Source organism: Balaenoptera physalus (assembly GCF_965194825.1).
Source record: "Balaenoptera physalus genome assembly, chromosome: 4".
Lineage (NCBI taxonomy): Eukaryota > Metazoa > Chordata > Mammalia > Artiodactyla > Balaenopteridae > Balaenoptera > Balaenoptera physalus.
In genome coordinates this window covers 124,351,419-124,372,813 of record NC_138891.1, presented here as the reverse complement: position 1 = coordinate 124,372,813, position 21,395 = coordinate 124,351,419, and the positions used below count along the sequence as shown (strand labels likewise).

The window sequence follows — 21,395 nt, the reverse complement described above, 5'->3', positions numbered from 1 at the left end:
ATGAGTAATAACTTCGTTGTAAAATATTCATACATAGCATCACATATAGGATAATATTGTTAATTGCTAGTATTGTTTTCTGAGGAAGAACATTGGAAATATACAAAAATTGTCAAGGCTGTACTACACTGTTGGTGCAAATTTGATAAGAGAAGAAAATGAGGTGATATAAAATATGATATTCATAATGTGATAGTCATGAATATTCTCTGAGTATTGTAATGTCAGTATTATATAAGTTCCCTGTAATCTATAAACAAAAAATTTAGACATTCGTGTTGGAATGTCTCATGTATATCCACAGCCATGCCTACTCACATATGGGTTATCTAGCTTTCACTTCTTTCCTGTGCAAAATACCTAGTTGACTTGAATAAATTAAGATTCTTACAAATAAATTTTAAAATTGAGTAGCGTTTTATAATAGTCTACAATTGTATTCACTGAATAGATTAATACATACTTTCATGATATAATGTTGAGTTTCTATAAGGAAACCTATTTTTCAAATGAACTTTAAATTCCCATTAGTAAGATATATAAATATTTGCCAATGAAACTAAGAAACTGGAACATTAAAATAAAATCATGATTATATTCACAAATAGAAATTGATTGGAATTTTATAAAATTCAATTGAAAGACTAACACTTAGGAGGAATCATCGAATTATAAACAGTATTTTACAAGTATTGAACTACTCCTTCAACTATTTTTATTTTGTACCTGAGACTTAATTATTTTGTAACTGGTGAAACTTGTACCTCTTAAACTCCCTTACCTATTTCTCTTATGCCCTCAACCCCCTACCCTCTCCCCTCTGGTAGACACCTCTTTGTGCTCTGTATCTATGACTTTTTTGTTTTGTTATATTTGTTTTTGTTTTTAGATTCCACATATAAATGAAAACATACAGTGTCTGTCTTCTGACTTATTTCACTTAATATAATACCCTGAGATCCATCCATGTTGCCACAAATGATAAGATTTCATTCTTTTTTATGGCTGAACAGTATTCTACTCTGTGTGTGTGTGTGTGTGTGTGTGTGTGTGTGTGTGTGTGTACCACTGCTTCATTATCCATTCATCTGTCTATGGATACATAGGTTGCCTCCAAATATCAGATATTATGATTAATGCTGCAATGAACATGGGGTGTATACATCTTTTTGAATTGGTGTTTTTGTTTTCTTTGGATAAGTTTATTTATTGTTTAAAAAAAAAAAGCCTGTAAGTTTCGTTGATATTTTTCTACTTTTTATTCTCTATTTCATTGACTTCTGCTCTAATCTTTATTTCTTTCTAAGAACTTTGGGTTTTGTTTGTTCGTTTTCTAATTACTTTAGGTGTAGGGTTAGGTTGATGATTTGAGATTTCTTATTTCTTGAGGTAAGCTTGTATCACTATAAGCTTCCCTCTTAGAACTGCTTTTGATGCATCCCATAGATTTTGGATAGCGTGTTTGTTTTCATTTGTCTCCAGGTATTTTTTGATTTCCTCTTTGGTTTCTTCACTGATCCATTGGTTGTTTAGTAACATACGTTTAGCCTCCATGTATTTATGCTATTTACAGTTTTGTTTTGTTTTTTTTCTTGTTGATTTCTAGTCTCATAGCATTGTGGTTGGAAAAGACATTTGAAATGATTTATATTTTCTTAAACTTTCTGAGGCTTGTTTTGTGGCCTAGCATGTGATCTATTCTGAGAATGTTCCATGCTGTGCACTTGAAAACGAATGTGTATTCTGTCGCTTTTGGATGAAATGTCCTATATATATATATCTATTAAGTCTATCTTGTCTAATGTGTCATTTAAAACCAGTGATTCCTTATTGATTTTTTACGTTGATGATCTGTCCACTGATTTAAGTGGAGTATTGAAAACTCCTACAATTAATGTGTTACTGTAAGTTTTTCTCTTTATGTCTGTTAATATTTACTTTATGTATTAGCAAGTACTATTCCATATGTGATGCTAAGTATTAAATATTTTAGAATGCAATCCATTGACATTTTGATTTATCCAGAGGTTAACCAACTTCTTTGTTAATCTTTTCATGTTGAATTTCAGACATTCATTTTTGCAGATGTTACCTTTCCTTTCAAAATTTATTCACTGATTTAAAAAATGAGCTTCTTATTGTACAAAATCATTTTTTTCTGAAAATGTTTGTTTTGCCCCCATTTCCAAATTTTTAAATTAAATTGGTTACTGTAGTGTAGTTGATATAATATGATTTAACAAGACCTGCAAATGATAGGCCTAATTTTGATCAATTGTAGATACAAGTGTGCAACTGCACATTAGAAGGATCATATATGACGACCAGAGCACCTGGAGCTGAATCTGTCATTCTGTAAATGTGACATTTATTTTCTTGTGCATATGCTAATTAGTTAATGTCTGGAAGTGACTTTCAGAGGGTATCCTGCTTTTGGTACCTCTGCAGAATAATGTATTGGGAATGGTGTGTCATGAAGCTCTCATTGGAATGAGGAAAGAATCTTTCCTGGTAACCCCAGACATGACATGCTTCAGTCTTCCTTCAATTCAACTATTTTCTGTCAAATAAAATGGAGTCTACAGAGATCTTTGCAGTTGTGCATATGTCTTATAGTAAGCTCACAGTCCGATTAGATGAACATTTTCTCTCTGCATCCTGAAGATTTCCTTCTCTATTGTTGAGAAATCTGCTCTCAGTTTCACTATCTTTCTTGTAGATAATCCATACTATTATGCTCCATATGTTAGTCTCTAGTTTTATCTTAGTTACTTTAGTTACTAATAAAAGTATTTTTATTAGTACTGATTGGGGGGGTGTACTGTGCTTTCTGAGTCATGGGTTTCTTCAGTCCTAGGAAATTCTACAATACTGTATAGGTAAAATGTTGGCTCTCTAATGGGTTATTCTCTCATTTTCTACTTGACTGGATTATTTTAAACATACTTTAAAAAATCTTTTTTGATTTAGTATTCCTTACCCCTTATTTTCTCTATCATATTTGCAATATATGACATAATCTAGGTAATTTCACATCTCAATTTTATTCTTTCTTTTTTGGCTTCATCTGTTTAATTTGCTGGTTAATTCTTCTATTTGATGTCACTGGTAGCAAAAGGCAATGGAGAACTGTTGGTTATTTTGATTGGTTGGTTTCTATTGCTTCTTAATCATTATGATATCTCCAAGCTCTACACTCTCCATGTAGCTTACTCATAGCTTCCCATAGAAGATACTACCTTTAACCATACCCATATCATGCAGTTATATATTGAATTTCTTCTGTCTCTCCTTAACCAGAACATAGGCCCCATAATGCAAGGGTTATTTTTCCTTTGTTGTTTCCTATAAGATGCCTAGAATTTGGAACAGTATCTAGAATATAATTAGTGCTCAAATAATATTTGTTGAATTACTCTTGAATGTCAGCCTGTTTCATGGTATGACTTTTTTGTTAGTTTGCAAACATGCTTATTTGAACTTCATCTGGAAAAATTCTAACAAATCTGTTTGAGGACTTACTATTCCAGAGAATTTTTGTTTACTTTTTGAATAAGGTTGTGGATCATCTGGAACACTTTAAATAAATGTATCATATTGGTGTCCTCTGCATGTGCTTATAGTGTGAACTTTAACCCTAAACTCATGAGTCTCCACCCTGTTTAAGGATTCTCAGAGAAAACTTTCTCATTCACCCATAACCTGGTGGCAAGTGTCACCTTTCTATCACTTTGAATATGTCACTTTTCTTTCCTTTTTTGATTTTGTTTTTCCTGGTAGACTTTCACTGAGAGTTTTGTTTGCATGGACCTACTGCTTTTTATAAGTTGGGCTTATGCCCCATCTCTTGTTTTCAGCACAACCATGAAAACTTTTCCCATTGTGACACTATGACTGGTAGTTGTCCTATGGTAGCCCCTGGCTTCAGCACCCACTTTGGATTCATATAAACACCTCATTTTTGGCAACTGAGAATTTCCCATACTCTTTTGAAATCTCATGTATGCTTTTTAAATACCATTAAAAACAAACAAACAAAAAAACCAACCTTAGCATTTCACCATTTACATCAGTAAATATTTTAGGTAGTTAACTAAATATTGCTGGAATTATTTTCCAAAATTAAAAAAAAATAAAATTAAGATTAGAGTAAAAAACATAAAATTATAGAAAAATACATTAAGGGACATTCTAGTTTCTATCTCTGCTCTTATCTGTATATTTCATTGTCATTATCTTAGACACATAGCACCAATGGAGAGAGCCAGCTTTCATTTTCTCCTATCACTTTCTCCCTTTCGTAACACTAGTAATATTTTCCATGATGTACAACATATGAAATATCAATAAAAATTAGAATATCCGTTAATCATTAAGAAGAAATATTCTTCTTTGGTGGGAGGCCTAGTTGTGTTTTCCTTGTCTCTCTTAGGATAGTGCTTATATGCTAGAATACTTTGAAAATCTCTTAAAAGATAGAATTAATCTATCTTCTTTAATACTCAGCCAGTCCTGACATGAATTGACTCCTTGATTGGTTGTGAATTTATGAAATTAGTTATGCTTTGGTCATGGAAATCCTAGAACCTGTTGTAAGCAAAAGGAAAGAAACAATGTTTCACTTTAGTGAATGTGATAATTCAGTTTTTCATAGGAGACAAATAATGTTAGATTTACTTGGATATAATTTTTAGAAATCTCTCTAATAAGAGTCCACTGAGTTGTTAAATAGAGTATACTTACTCCCTTTCCAAAAACAATGAAAGGCAAATAAAGGTAGCCAAATGTGTTCTACAAAGTTTCCATTTAACATAAATTCATTGTGAAATGTGTAGTCCACATCTTTTTTTTTTTTTAAGAGACATTTTACTCTTCACTGTGAAAAAACTTGTTAGTATTTAAAAGGATGTTGCAGGTGAAAACAGATTTGTCTTTATTTTTATTCTCTCTATTTTACTTAATGTGCAAAGCAATGGAATAGAATATATCAGCAGATACTGGAAGTATAATATCTAAGAGTTTGGAAGTATAATTTTATTGAAATTTAAATTAAAATTTCAAACAATGTTTGGACTCTTTGTTAATTAATTGTTCACTCTCTAACTGTCCACAAATTGGATGTCACCATTTTTAACTTAAAAAAAATAACATACTCAAATTCAAATTAAAAACTCACCACTTGGGGAAAAATTTCACTTAAGTGTGGAATTGTAGGAGGTAAAGATGTAATTTTTGATAATTCCTTCTTTATTGGTATTTCAGCAAGAAATGATAGGTTAAATTACCTCCTTATCACCTTCTTAGTGTTGCTTGTTTTTCCCTCCCCTATTCCCTGACACTATTGATTTCAGTCAAATTACAAAATAAAACAATTAAAACTAAAAAAAAAAATTAAAAACAAATCTGTTTATGTATGGCGATCTAGAATATGAAGCAAAGCATCCCAGAATTACAGAAATAAAAAATTCACTGTGAATTTGCATGATTTCTTTGTAATACACCGTTTAAATGATAGATTTATTTTTCCTACTTTAGAAATTCTAATGGAGAAAAGGCTTGAGTTATCCATTGTTTGTGCTGTGATATCTCAGCAATTTCGTAATTTGTTTTTGACAGAATTTCCTGCCTAGTAATAAATTATGATAGGGAAAAGGTAGAATAAAATTGTTAATTTTTTCATGTAACACTGACCAAAACTTTGAAAAAATAGGCATTTTTTTCCTGATAAGTGTTTTTGATTATTTTTACATTTTTTTTTCTTCCAACTCTTTATCAGTTTCCATTTCTTCACTGTTCTTGATAATAATTTCTCCTAAAAATATTTTTTAAATGATAGTGACAGAATTTTCTCAATACTGTCTTGCCATGTATTTTAAAATTAGGGACCAACTAAACTGTGTGAAATGGTAAACAAACGGGGAGAAATTGTATCTTGATTTTATGTGATATTTCTATAAAAAATAAATATTTCTGTAACACATGTATGTGTATAAAAAAAGGTAGAGTATAAATCACTTTAAAAGAAAAATAAAGTGTGATTTCTCATTTTTAAAGAAACTATTAGAATCCTAGAGTCCATATGCCATATAAAAAGACCAAAGGAATTGCATTTTAAACAGGAAATGAATATTGATAGGACCTTGTGATTGTCATGATTATTCAGTACAAGAGGATATTAGAAAGTCCATGGACTATCAATTTTAAAGAATTAATAACGTGAACAGAATATCTGCCAGCAATGTTTTAGATTTGGAGAATATGAGGCCAAGTCAAGGCATCTGAACTTCCTCCTAAGTCTAGGATTTGATGTTCACTTGGAAATAATTTCACACGCCAACTAAAAGAACTTCTCTGAACTTCTGTAATGGGAAAACGCCTGAATTCCAAAGGATAATTGGGCAACTAAACATAATTGTTCTGTTTGAAAGGCCCTTTGTCAAAATCAATACCACAAAGGCTGCTAGTAAAGTGAAGATGATAGTTTGTTTGACAGATTTAATCTTTTTTTTTTCATTGTCAAACAATAAGGAAATCAGCACTTATTACCCTTTTCTCTCAAGGGCCTAACGGACCAATTTTAGTTAGTATCCCTCTATTATGGAAATAGTTCTATTATTGTGACTGCGCTAAAAGCTGGGATATTATTTATTTTTACATGGACTTGGTATGAAAAAAAATTCCACTGTTAGAAAGAGATCATGAGATGACTGGACAGATAGATGGAAAGAATGAGAGAAAAGGTGAGTGGAAGAGTCAGAAGACAGATTGATTTATAATTATCTAAATTATAATAGATACAATGTTATAAAAAGTTAAACACTTAAAAAAAAGTAATGGTAACACATCTTTAAAAATGTGAATAGAACATCTGCCAATGGTTAGTTGGATTTGGAGAATGATTTGAGACTGGGTCTAGATATCTGTCTGTCTCTTCTAAGTTATTAACATTAGACATGAATACTTTTTAAGAATATTACAATAAAATATTAAGAAATGTTTCTGCAAAGGATTATGGGTGCTGTTAGTACTAACTTGCATTTTGTTAAGCCCATTTTGAGATACCATGTATACTGAAATGACTTAGTCTGGGATGAGAGTAGATATCTGTAGCTATTTTCCTAAGAAGTAAATCCAAATAAAATAAGAAAATTATTAGGTACAAGTGAAACTACTAATGAAAACATAATCATTGAATAATATATTTTTAGTAACTGTTTTTGAAATCTATCTTAAGTGTAAAAGTAACATCACATGTACAATTAACACACAGTTTTCTTCTGGCTTTGGACTAAATACTTATTTCTCAAGTACAAAGTCACTGTCCCTACCAAAATAGATTCACTTTCCTTAGATATATCATCTTTTCCCATTTTATCTTTTTAGGATATATTCATTCACAACACAGTCATTAATTCTGTTAAAAATATAAACACTGTCATCTTGTATAAAAACCCTTGAAGTTTTTTCTACCTGTGGAAGTGTTTTGTTTTATAGAACTTGGTCTGCCAAGCTAAGACTCAAAATAATCATTTGGAGACATTTAAATCTTTGTCACTGTCTGTTCTATACTATCATGGCTTAATGGTAGCAAGGAAACCCTTTGAAGGATGTTCAACAGAGGATCTTAGATGAAATCCAGTGTCTCATCACCCTCTAGCCATGCAACCACTAGAAAGCCTAAATATTTGTGATGCTTTGTGTATTAATCCTTCCAAAGGGTATTGTACTTCTTCCTTCAGGGGTCAGATGCCGATTAACTTAAAAATTATAATAAAATATGTTAGAGATAGTTGGGTAGATCGATTTTTTTGAAAAGAACAAGTATAATTTTGACAATTTTGCACAATACTTAAACATTGATAGTGAATTAAAGGAATATTTATAATACGTGAAAATAAAGCTTCATGGAGCTCTGTTTCTGGTTATAGAGACGTGGAATTAGGTAATTTGTGTATGTAGAAAACAAATAAAATTGGAGTGCATTATTTAAAACAATTATTTTAGTATACTGGATAACAGTAGAGAATTATTTACTCATGAAAAACTGCTACTGCTTCTGATAGATATGGCATATTTGTCACCTTTCCCCATCCCCTCCCCCGCCAGGTTCAGATGTTGCAGATCAGCTGAATATTCAAAGAGTAGATTTTGGAATTGTGAGAGCCATAGAGAGGTTGAAATAATCTCTGACTACTGATAGACTCCGCATGTTCATGAGAAAGCCCAGAGCCCAGTGAAAAATAGAAGGCCTGAGGGTAATTGTGAACGTGACACAGCCTTGAATATGCTCCTTGCTCATTCTCAGTTGGAAGGGCAGTGGCCTGTAGCCTTAATGGTTCAAGGCACCACATATAATCACAGGCTAAGGGTAAACACTATAAAAGCATAGGAAATCTTTAGGGAGCTAGACAGAGTGACAAAAGTTAAAGACAGATAAACAGAGACAGACAAACTGAACATAGAAATCAGAACCAATGGTTGCTCACCATGCTGTAGGAAGACTTTACAGTCTGACTGCAGTCAAGTTAATTACCTCCTAAAGTAAATTTAAACAAACAAAAAGAACCATCAGAGGAACAAAATAGAATCCAGAGCTGCTACATACTAGTATACACTCTGCCCAATTTTCAAACCAAATTACTGGACAGGAAAAAAACTGAGTGTTAAATACTTGGGAAAAAATTTTAAAAGTAATTTTAAATCGTTAATAAATGGTCTGTTTTTTAAATTAAAATGCATATGACTTTTAAAGAAATAACACTTTGATTGGGTTTATATGCAGTGGATGTTACAGCAATCGTGCAAAAATTAATATATGAAGCTATACTATTAAAAATACAGATTTTAAAGCATGTTGGTCAAAATTAATTTGAAATAGATTTTGATGGTTACTACAAAATAATTGCCACATTTTCCAGGGTGGGTGTAGAAGGAAATAGCTTGAGATCTTTCAATTTGTATAATAGAGCATTCACACAAATCCCCACAAATCCCTACAAATTTTATTTCCTACCCAAGGAATTGTTGCTATTTTCCTGCTTTCCTGAAATTTTGCTTGCTCTTAAATAGCATTCCCTTTTTCATAAATTATTTTTAGTTTTATTGATGTATAGTTGAATACAATATACTGCACATATTTAAAATTTGACATATTTTTAGATATCCATACACCTGTAGAACCATCACTAGAATCAAAATGTCAACATAGCGGTCTTGGTCAGTCACCTACAAAAATTTTCAAGTCCCCTTGTAATTCAGGTAATCACTGCTATGATTTCTGCCACTATCTTTCAGTTTGAATTTTCATACAATCTGTACTCTTTTTTCATAGATTCTATCACTCAGCATAAATATTTTGAGATTCATCATATTGTATGTATCAATATTTTAATCATTTTTAATTTCTGAGGGATATCCTGTCATATGGATAAATCACAATTTGTTTATGGTGGGATTTTTGAGATAATCCTACATAACTTAGCTGGATATAAAATTGTTCCTTATGAGTATCCATTCTTTCATTTTATTTAAACAGTTAAATAACACAAATTGTCAATGTGGATTTTTGATTGAATTAACCAAAGTTTCACATGAGCAGGTTGATTCTGAAATGTTTACACAAATTAATATTGCCAAGGATCTGTTCTTTAGCTATTAGGTAAAAAGAATAATTTTGTCAGAGTATTTTTATTTTACTTTTATTTTATTTTATTTTTATTTTTATTTTATATTGGAGTATAGTTGATTAACAATGTTGTGTTAGTTTCAGGTGTACAGAAAAGTGATTCAGTTATACATGTATCTGTTCTTTCTCAAATTCTTTTCCCATTTAGTTTGTTACATAATATTGAGCAGAGTTCACTGTTCTATACAGTGTCAGAGTGTTTTTAATTCATGCAGATTATATTTTAGTTACAAAGTAGTTGCACATAATCTTGCATCAGGAGCATTATTAATAAAACACCTATTTACACAACCAAATTGGCCAATAGAGATTGTGAAATCTGAAATTTGAATGGAAATGCATCTCACAATTCAGAACTGTTCCAAATAAGGGCAAGGATAACCTACTGGCAAAAAGTTACCTTTGGATCATTAAACTAATTCGAATGAAATACAATCACTAATTGTGTATAACAATAACTCCAGTGATGTCTGAGGGAGGGAAATTAGTTTTATTAAGTTAATTAAAGCATTTGTGAACCCCCGTTTTTTTTAAAGAAATGTTTCATCTCTTGTTCAGTTAATAGGGAAAGGAAAAAGGAGATAATTTTAGGTGGCTGTCCATAAAAGAGCGTGATGTGACCCAAGGAAGAGAGAAGAGATGGCAGCCTAAGTGACATGTCTAATATCAGACTGTTGTAAGTTACAGTGCAATTAAAATTCAAAATATCCTTTATTTCTTTATCTCAAAATGATTTACCAGGTTTTCTTATACTAATATCAAATATACTATCTCCTATTTCATATCTAATCATTTTCTTGTTGAAGAATGAACCATAGGCTATATTACTACCCATATATTCTATATACGCAATATTATGTTTTCAGATACCTGGTAGAACTGCAAAGATATTAAAAGTTGAACTTTCCTCAATTTTTAAATCATGTAATTTATGTTTAAACTTGCCTTTGTTTTATGAATTGAATATGCTTCATCAAAATTATCAATAAATTCTTAGTTACTCCATGTATATAATGATGAACTTTATGGAAACAGTATAAATACTGATTCTAAATTGATACCTTTGAGAAAAAACTATTTTTAGATTAATTACTATTAAATTCCCTTTTTCTTTGCATAGTAAAACTATATGACCTCATTCTTCTATATAAATTTGAATTGTTTAATTCCATATTACATTTTAAGAGATATTCCAAATCAGTACTTTGATGCATAAGAATTGGAAATACCAGATTTTAAATTGATTAATGTTTAATATCTCTATTGTAAAAAAGTGTTTATGATTAGCATGAACATTAATCAGGCAGTTGTCAATTTCCTCAAGGTGTAAATTGCTACTTAAGGTTCATAAGTAAAACAAGATGTCTAAAACTACTGGTTGGATATCATAATGGTGCCTTTTTCATATCACTGTAGAAACATGTCAGAAAATTATACCACTGTTGAATTTTCTAAACTTGTTCTACAGATAAAGGAAGCTTGCCTCTCTTTTTATAATACTACGGCAATATTATTCACTTTCAAAAATATGAACCTAAATTCCCTTCAGTAAACATTCAGAGCAAATATACACTCAGGGGTATTTGAACAGGCCCTAAGTGGTACTGTTAAGTGGGAGTGGCACAGGTAGAAACTGGCTCTGCCCTGATGTTAAGCATATCCTGTTTTTCTATCAGTCAATATTTTTAAATATTAAACTTTTCTGCAGTAGCTTTGATGAAATACTCCTCAGTGATTCTAAGTAGATTAGCAAAGAAATACAAATATGTGTGTGTCTGTCCAACTTCTAACTTATTTTAGTCAGAAGAAAATTCAAATGTAAACCAAATCCTGACAAAACCAAGAGTTTTTAAATAACCCAATTCATTCTTAGTGTTCCACCAGGGATCTACCCTCTTTACCATATAACTCCTAATTTGTTTGAAAACCATCCAACCTTTAGTTCCTAGCTACTATATTTCATTGCTGGATACAGCTGTGGGGTAAATCAGGCATCAAATAGATTGTAATTCACCCACCTTTACATTGGTGTACTTTTACTGCAAGGTTATATAGATGTCATGGAATTACTTGATTAGCATTCTTTGAGGGTGAGCAATACCTCAGTGCAAAGCCATGAAGCTGAACTAAATCAATCAAGTTTGGTTGACATAAAAATGAACTTTATTGAACCCTATAGAGTAGTGCCTATGACAAAATTCAGAAAAGGAAATAAATGGAAAATACATTATTTTGTATTTTACTGTGTATAATGTTATTTTGAGGTTGAATTTGTCATACCTTTTTTTACTGCAAAAGAAAATTCTTACCAGCCCTGGCATAGACTTCAGGAGGTAGTGGTGATTATGTGCCTGCAGTGTTTGTGGAACATTTGATGATCAAAACTCTTGGAGATTAGAAAAGCCAGAGAATGGCAGAATCATTTAGAACAAGAATCTCTAATTCATATATTTATAATCTCATATGCTTGCTTTTCTTTGTATATTGGCTCTGTTCTCATTTCCAACCGATTTGTCAACTGATGGGACTCAGTGCTCCAAATTTTACATATTAGATATTCCAACAGAGAATAATAGGCAATCTCAGCTTCAGTTTAGAAGTTTCCAGGAAAAGACTCCCACACCCAATCAACTATCCCACACCTAATCAACCAGCCCTAATAAACAGAGAGTTAAATCAGAAGTTAGCAGATTGTATAGGAAATATATTTGGAGCAGGAAGAAAGCACAATTACCACACTGAAAATACTTCTCCTCCAGAAAAGAAGGAATATGGGGTAGAAAAAAGAAAAAGCATTTGCTCTAAAAGGGGGGGGTGGGATAAAAAGTTAAACAGTTATGTACACCGTTGCTACTACAAGTTGAATCCACAGCTCAAATATACAGTACTTGTCAATTCTTTCTAGTAACACTTTTAATTATTTTCAGTCAACCTTTTGTTTTCCATTCTCCTCAAGGGATAAAGTTGAAATCTTTCCTTATATTCATTCCATCTTTACCATTCTTTTTGGAGTTTTATTTGCATCCCTCTTTACAGAAAATGAGGAAACAAGCTAGAACAGTGTTAATCAAAAGTGTAATTGCCATTTGCCACATACATTGTTTCTTTCCTTCCAGTATACTTCCCAACATTAACCTGGTCCTTTTCAGTTGTAGAGATTAATGAGAAGTTAATTTTCTTGAACCAAAGGAGGTAGTAAAATAGATTGCACGTCACCAAAGTTACCGTAAAATCATTCTGCAACTGCTAAGACCACTCTGAGAATCTGCCTCTCCAGATACAAATACCTGTACTTTCATTTGTCACTATCAGCCTCGCTTTTTGTTATGGTGGTTTAGTCCATGTATCTCCTTAGCTACTTTTATTTTTCTCTTTAGATCCATGTGAGTGTGTGGGTATGCGGTTGTGTATGCTACATGGTTTGTCTTGATCGCTCCTGCCATTTCAAATCATAAAACCTTTAGTAGTTTGGTCTTGCGTTACTTAAAATATGTTTTGAGGAGCAGCATGATAACGATCACCTGGGACCTTATTAGAAGTGGAGACTATCAAGTCCTAAGGGAGGAGAAATGTCTACACTGTTCTATCACCCTCTCAAAAAGTTATCTATTAACAGAGCCCACTTTGTGAATATCTATCTTATGTGATCCTGTTTCTATTTTCTGAGAGTGTATCTTTCTTCAAATCTTCCAAATTTCTTACCTGGCTAATTATAGAAGGCTTCTTAATTTCCTGCTGATAGTAATCTAAATTCCCGGAATCATTTCACACCATTAATTCCAGCATGATATCACTAAATAGTATCATTAATTGATTGATGGATTACATTGTGAAAGTACAACTTATCATAATTAGAAATTATATTTTTCAGTAACTTTCAGGTGAAAAGATTGAATGACTTTTATTAGCAGACACATCCTTCATGATCTGACCCCTTCCTAACTTTTAAAACCCGTCCCCTTGATGCAATTTCCAGAAGGTTTCAAGTTATTTTATCCTGTGAATCTGCTTCTGCTAGTCCCATTTTACATGACAGTCCTTATTTCTCAAAGATAGCTTTTTACCTCACTAATGCTCCCTAGTCCACCAGGATTTAATTCTAGTGTCACGTTAGCAATGACCTTAGTAAACTTGATATACCATTGCCCAGTGTACCAATAGCAAGTTATTAGAATTGCTAAAGGATAGTATTTGCTTATTATCCTTCATCTAGGAAATTCATATTGATTTAGAACAGAAGGTAATTGCATGGTTTTCTTTTCATCCTAAGTCACATCATAAATTGAGCTTATCACAAAATCGATGATCAGAAAATGCATGCATGAGTGAAAACATGTTTTTTATAATAACTGGACATTATTTTTTTCTGTGCTTGGGAATTTAGTCAGGTATGACTAGGTATACTTAAAGTGACTTTAACGATCTCTCTCGGTATCCACACCCTTGTGTAATCTCCTCCTGTTGCAGTGAGTTGGATTGGCTGTCCTGGCGATTTGCTTGTAAGCAATAAAATATGGCAAGATGGATGAGATATCATATCTGTGATTGGGTTACATAAGATTGTGACTTGTAGGGTGGCCGAAATAGCTCAGCTGGGAGAGCACTAGTCTGAAGATTGTGACTTGTGTCTTTCTAAGACTCCCTATTGCTTTCTGACTACGGCAGTTTGATGAAGCAAGCAGCTGAGTTAGAGAGGCCCATGTGACAAGGAACTGAGGGCAGTTCACAGCCAAGAGTCAGATAGAAACTGAGGCCAACAGTCCAGCAGTCGCTAGGAACTGAATTCTGTCAGCAACTATAGAAACTTAGAAGTGGGTCCTTTCCCACACCAAACTTTCAGTTTAGAGTCCAGCCCTGGATGACAAACTCATTGCAGCTTGTGAGAGACTAAAGCAGAGGATGCAGCTAAGCTGTGCCCAGATTCCTGACCCATAGAAGCTGTGACATAATAAATGTGTGTTTTTGTAAGATGCTAATTTTGTGGTATTTTGTTAATCCAATCATAGATGACGAATAAAAATTCTCTAGAGCATTACCTTACCTAAAAAGTGTGAGGCCCAAAATAATTCAGAAATGATACCCTAATGATATACAATATTTCAGATACATTTGGAGTTAAGGGAAACTGTTATTTACTTTAATTCCAGTCTTGGATGCCTTGGATCCTGACAGGAATTATGTGTTTAAACATGTAGTCTTATGGTTGTACCTGGCATGGGTATAGATACCACTTCCCCTGATCTTCTACATGTATGAGACTTTGTTATTGCTCTTTAGGCATTAACGATATTTTGCCATTATTCTTACTTTGATATTATTGAATTATAAATTATAAATCTAATGATTGAAGTCACTTGTTCTCAAACATTTTCTTTTCATAAACTGTTGGTTTCTCAGGAACCAGAATACTTAAATATTATTGAGGATCCTGAAGTGTTTATGTAGATTATCTCTAGCAATATTTACTAAATTTGAAAATAAAACTAATAATTAAAATATTGATTTTTAATTGATTTAAATATAACAATAAGCTTATTTCCTGTAAACATAGATAACATTTTTCTTTTCCTAAAGGTGGTTGTATTTTTGAAAATAAAAGAATTCATAATAGTAGTATCTCTTTACAGTTTTCAGATCTCCTTTATATAACGCTTAATGTAAGAAATCTGGATTATCAAAAGTATTTACATTTCATCACATACTATTGCAGCCTCTGAAAGTGTTCACTGACACTACTGAGTGAATGAGAGCAAAAAGATAATGTCCTAGTATTATTATGTATATAGTTTTGAACTTTTGGACCCACTGAAGAGTCTTAGGGCCATGAAAGACTAACAAGACCACACTTTGAGAGCTATTGATTTAACTAATCATCTATTTTTTCTTTTGTCCTGAAAACAATAAAAAAGGATAATTACAAAAATGATAATATTAAATATTTTAGAAAATATTTTAGAAAATTATATCACCAAGTATAGAAACCTGTACCACATAATGAAAGGCTCCTTTCAGTTTAATATTAATTGGCATGCTTTGTTTAACTAAACATCATACTAGTCTACAGTATTATCAACCAGTTTAAGCTTTGTCATCTTGCTCTCCAGGATAGAAAGAGGAATCTTCAGATGTGCTGAAAGACAAACACAGAAGTACTCTGTGGTCTCTTCTTTTCAATTTAGAAACTAGATTAGAAAAACATTGGGTAAGTGACGTAGTTGGATGTGTTAAGTAATTCTAGAGAAACAGAACCAATAGGATAGTTATATAGATAAATGAGAAGAGACTTTTGAAGGGAACTGGTTTATGGAGACTGAGATGTCCCACAATCTGGTGTCTGTAAGCTGGAGACCCAGAAAAGCTGGTAGTGTTATTCAGCTTGAGTCTGTTGGCCTGAGAAACAAGAGGGAGTTGATGCTGGAACTCCCAGTCCAAGGTTGAAGGCCTGAGAACTGAGAATGTGGGGGGAGAGCTGAGGGTGCAGGAAATGGTGTCCCAGCTTGAGAGAGAGAGAGAATTTCCCCTTTCTCCACCTTTTTGTTCTGTTTGGGCCCTCAACCAATATGATGATGCCTGCCCACATTGATGAAGGTGGATCTTCTTTACTTAGTCTAATAATTCAAATGCTAATTTCTTCCTGAAACACCCTCACAGGCATACCCAGTCAAATTGACACATAAAATTAACCACTACATTGGATAATAACACATATATGATAGATCCTGGTGATTTCCACTTACATTTCTAAGTTGTTCTTTAAGACATAATTCTGGTAACTTGAATACTTAGCCTCATAATTCATACTTTTAAAAAAAATTTTGAAAATGAGACACTACTGGAGCATTCATCTTTTGATAATCATCTAAGTCTCAGTTTGTTTGTTTTTTTTAGCTATTAACAACAATAGTTTTATTTTGAATGTCTGGTTAAACTCTCAGTAATTTTCTGTTCATGTATCTTGACCTATTACTATTATTACTACTATACATAGCTCAAGGAGAAAGTACATTTCTTTGAAGATTGTTTAAACTGATACTAAAAGTATGGTAAAGCCAAAATACAAACAAGGTTATACTATATTAAACGTATTAGAGCCCACTGTAATTATCACTAGGGACCTAATTTGCTCTTGAATACATTCATTTAACTCACATTCAAACAGATTGGAAGACATTCATTTTCATACTTCTTTGTCCAGGAATATTTTCTGCCAATTGTATCACTCATTTATTTTCATACATTAGATTGAAAAGTTTGCTTTTAAGAAAAAAATCATGAAATCTATGCTTATTACTTTAAGGAATTTAAGTCCAATTCTTAATCTCTGCATTAAAAGTTTATCAGCTAGTGTGATTGATAACGTTCCTTTGATCGTCATTTTACGATGGAATGAATTACCTTGTTCTGGCAGTGAGAAACAATCTGCTATTCTAAAATATTGTACCTGAAATCTACTATACTTGCTATTTCTTTGGTTGCATTTCAGAAGTCCAGTATGTTCTCTCTACATAAAGTAATTAATGAAGTAAATAAATATCTCAGAACTTGTGGGCAGGTAACATAGACAGTTATGATAATATCAAAAGGATAATTACATAAACATTCACTGAGAGAATAGAAATAACTGTTCAAGCAACCCAGACACTTGTCAAATATTTATCTTAATTCACTGTGAATTAAATACTCAAAATTAAACATAGCCATGTTTATGGGTACTTCTTAGAGATGTAGTCCACAAGCTTAAACATGTATTAACACAAATAAAAAAAAACAATGACTGAAGGCAAATAAGAGAAACAAAATGAAAAAATTGTGGGAGAAGGTTTAATAAGATATATCTTAAACATTGAAGTTGAAATTGCTATAAAGGGCATTTGCATTTTAAATACTTTTAATTTTTGAAAAGAAGTTTAATTTTTAATTAGAGCAGCATTGGATTGTCTCCATGTTGAAAAGTAGACAAATTTATGCTCAGTTTATAATATCAAGTGTGAATAGTTTATTGCCTAAGATTTTGATTACTTCTGACATTGTTATCAAACATGGTCTAAATATGTTTGATTTTGTGCATATGTTATATTTCCAAATTATAATTTAAAATAAGGGAGAAAAAAATGACTACTGAATGAATCATATACTTAATAAAGCACATTTGAAAATACCCATATGGCAAATTATGTGTATTTTATATAAAACCTTCAAGTAATTAAGTATACTTTCAACATTTATGTTTTGAAAATTAAAATTTGATTCCATTTCTATCAAACATATAACTCATGGTATAGGCTGTTAATCCATGTAATATGATGAAAGATATAATATTTTTCTATCTGTCTCCTCTCCTACTTTGTCTAGGCTGCAACTCAGAATCTGCATGAAAAATTAGGTTTTCATATTAGAGAGATCTCAATAAATCCCCTATATCATAATAGTTATTGTTAATACTATGTGAGTCTAAATATGTTAGCCCTGCTATAGTTAAGACTTTTCACAATTTGAAAATTTGGCATACAGATATACACATAGAGAAAAATATTGAATGAAAATTACATAGATGCTGAGAATCTGGAAATGTCGGAGCATCTGGAAGTTGAATCAATATTTCAGTTGTACCAGTCTAATCAAAAGGATTAGGGCAGGAACCTCAGCTTGCCAGGAGGGCCTCCTCAGTAGGTGTTCCTCTCAGTAGGAGTCTTGCAGCAGTTCTTGTAAACTCATACAGCCCTGGTGAGCTCTCTTCCACCCAGGTAACAGCTCAGGTGGAAAGGAGATAAAATACAGAATCTACAGGTGTGGAGACTACCCTTGATTAAAAGCCTCACATTCCACAGGAGCCATAATCTTTTGTACCAACTCCGTAGAGAGATCTTTCATGGACTGTACAAGGTACATGCCCAATTATGAGTCTCTACACTCAGAGAAACCTTGCAGTAGGGCTTCCTATCAAGTATTCATTGTCCCTTGGTTTAAGTCAGCCTTCAATTAAGCAGTCGTTTTACCTTAAGCAGTGTTGCTTAGTTACTTAGTTGACAAATAACGTCCTTACCCGTTTCTAGGGAAACAAAGCTAGGAAATTTAACTGAAAATAAAATTCTCATGCAGAAGAGGAACAATTTTGTTAACCCTCTGCCAACACCATTAAAATGTAGACACAAAAGCCTTGCTGACGCTCTTAATTGTTTAGCTCTTTCTGTGCATCAAGATAATAAATTGGAAAGTCATTAGCAAATACAGAGTAACCATTGGCCAAGGCTTATGTAACAAACATTTATGTAGGGTTTCTTCTTAAAATTAAGCAGTAGGTATGGTCCACCCTACTTCTATGTTGACATAAGACATTATGTGGTCAATTAAATATATATTTTGTCACACTGGATTCATACACATTACACTGTAGCCCTAAAAATCCCTATCAACAAGAGTTGTTTTCATTGACATGAAAACCAAAGAGAAAATTTGAAGATGAAAAGTATGCTCAATATGGAGCATCTGCTTAAAATTCAAATAAAGATTGGAAACGGAATAGAAGCAGGAACAAGAAACCCCACACAGAAACATCGAGGAAGACCGCAAACTACTGATGCAGGCGGCTATTGTGAGAATTATGAAAATGAGGAAGGTTCTAAAGCACCAGCAGTCACTTGGAGAAGTACTGACCCAGCTGTCTTCAAGCTTCAAGCCTCGGGTCCCTAATTAAGAAATGCATTGACATTCTGATCGAGAAAGAATATTTGGAGCGAGTGGATGGTGAAAAGGACACCTACAGTTACTTGGCTTAACCCTCCTGGAAGGGTTTGACCGCGGGCGCAGCCCCTCATCCCGGGGGAAGGACGGAGAGGAGTCGGCAGCGGCGGCGCCACCCGTATTTTTTTTTTTTTTTTTGGTTTTGAAACTTTAATGAGAAAAAAATAATAATACCGAGCTCAAGAACACTGTGTGTCTGGTGTGTCACTGGCCCAAGGGTTGGGGATACACAGGATAGAAATAGCAAACAGGATATACACGTAAACAAAGATACTCACGCTCACAATGAAAAACCGGGGCCGGGCACGCTTTTAAGTCTCAGTTTCCTCATCACTCAGCAGCATGTTGGGGATCCCACAGCTGATGGGGAACAGACGTCCCGACTCTGGGCATTGCAGGGTGCCCTCCAGCACATCCACCTCCAGCCTTTGGGCACCTCGACCAGATGCAAGGTGTCGGCAGCCTCCAGAAGCGCCGCCCACTCCACTTTGGGTATCATACGAGCCACGAAGTCGGGGTTGAACTCCACAGGGTTGATGCGGACCCCAGTGGCCTGGAGGCGTAGGGGGAAGCCACGGGGCCCCAGCCCCGCACATGCGAGCTCAGCAGGCATTTATTAGTGACCTTAGTGAGAACGACTTCAGTGGTAAGTGGAATGAGATTGCAGTGGGTTGAGATGTGAATGGGAACTGAGGTAGTGAACATTATGACAACAGGTAAGTGAAGGTGATACGCAATAAAGCATGGTAAGCTTAAATTCAGTATTTTATAAGGGATGATATGTGAGTCTTTTAAAAAATTGATGGGAAGAATATCAGTTAAAACAGTGTTCAAAATAAAGATTAACTGTCAAGAATGGGATAAATTATACTTTAAAAATTTGCAGATTATTACAAATCCCTAATTCGAAAATTAATATGGGGCATTGTATATAGGGGGTCGAGCAGAGTGTAGATTTGATAGAAAGTGAATGCTTTGTGGATAGTTTTTAGTTTAAATTTTAATAGGCATTGTTTAGTGTTAGAATTCTAATTACATACAATTTCTAATTACATACATACATTAAAAATTTATTTACCATTTAACTCATAAAAGCCTCTGGGAATTGAATTTTATATTTGGTTCTTAGCAATATAAAAATGCTACAGATTATATACATTTGACTTTCTCAAGAAGTATGCAAGTAAGTATGAAAAGATATATACAGTAAAAAGAATGGCAAAACCATTAGATTATGAATACATATGCAAATATTCTTTAATGAAAAATAATTAATGGTTTATGTATTTTGGTTTTTTATCTAGGTAAAGCTATTGAAATGAATTTTAACTACATTCACCTTGGCTATAAATAATCACCCAGCTTTGAAAATTTTTTTATATATAGGATATAGGCATTGTTTAGTGTTAGAATTCTAATTACATATATATTTCTCAAGTCATTGAGGAAAATCTAGTTTTAAAAAATTAATATTTAAGCCATTGAATATTTTATAAAGTGCTAAAATCAATAGTAGGGGAGGCTTTGTATGCGTGGGGACAGGAGTTTATGAGAACTCTGAACTTTATGTTCAATTATGCTGTGAACCTCAAACTGCTCACAAAAAACAAAATTTATTAATTAAAAAATCAATAGAAGATGGTAATGTCAATGTGCTCTCATTGTCAGTGTAAAATGGAAATACTGTTAAAGGACTTATAAAGCTAAGTTGAATAATTTTCCGTGTTAGAAATACTGCTGAGTATCATGTAAACCAATATTTAAGAAGAAAAATTTTAGATAAATATCACAATGTATAGAATTTTAAAAACTAATTCACATATATTGTTAAGAATACTTCGATGCTTCTATGCATATCATATGTTCAGTATTTATACTTAATTTTATTATTCAAATTTCAAACAAAATTAATTTTAAACGCATCAAGGATACATTAAGAAACACATTAAAACAGATTATATACATGCAA

The 21,395-nt window shown here is 32.8% G+C and overlaps 1 long non-coding RNA gene and 1 pseudogene across 2 annotated transcripts in view; one reads left to right on the top strand and one right to left on the bottom strand.

Annotated features, from left to right (window-relative positions):
- Positions 1-21,395, top strand: part of LOC309660198 — a 483,439-nt gene that overhangs the window by 236,854 nt on the left and 225,190 nt on the right. The gene's annotated exons all lie outside the window — the stretch shown is intronic.
- On the bottom strand, positions 1,181-20,444 carry LOC309659777 (multifunctional methyltransferase subunit TRM112-like protein pseudogene; annotated as a pseudogene). Its single transcript has one exon. The product of its transcript is annotated as a multifunctional methyltransferase subunit TRM112-like protein pseudogene (transcript).